Here is a 209-nt window from a genome sequence, read left to right on the forward strand (position 1 = left end):
CTCTCTCTCATGCTCACACAGACATACGCACAGAAACAAACATTCGTACACGCACGCACTCTTACAAACACACACACACTCATTCTCACACAACACACATGCACACGCTCACATGCACAGACAGAGAATACGTACTCTCACACAGAAACTCTTCCCCTCTTACATGTATAGACGCGCACTCTCTCGCACACACAAACACACTGTGTGTG

This window comes from Rhincodon typus, unplaced genomic scaffold (genome assembly GCF_021869965.1).
Source record: "Rhincodon typus isolate 14 unplaced genomic scaffold, sRhiTyp1.1 hic_rhity00000069, whole genome shotgun sequence".
Lineage (NCBI taxonomy): Eukaryota > Metazoa > Chordata > Chondrichthyes > Orectolobiformes > Rhincodontidae > Rhincodon > Rhincodon typus.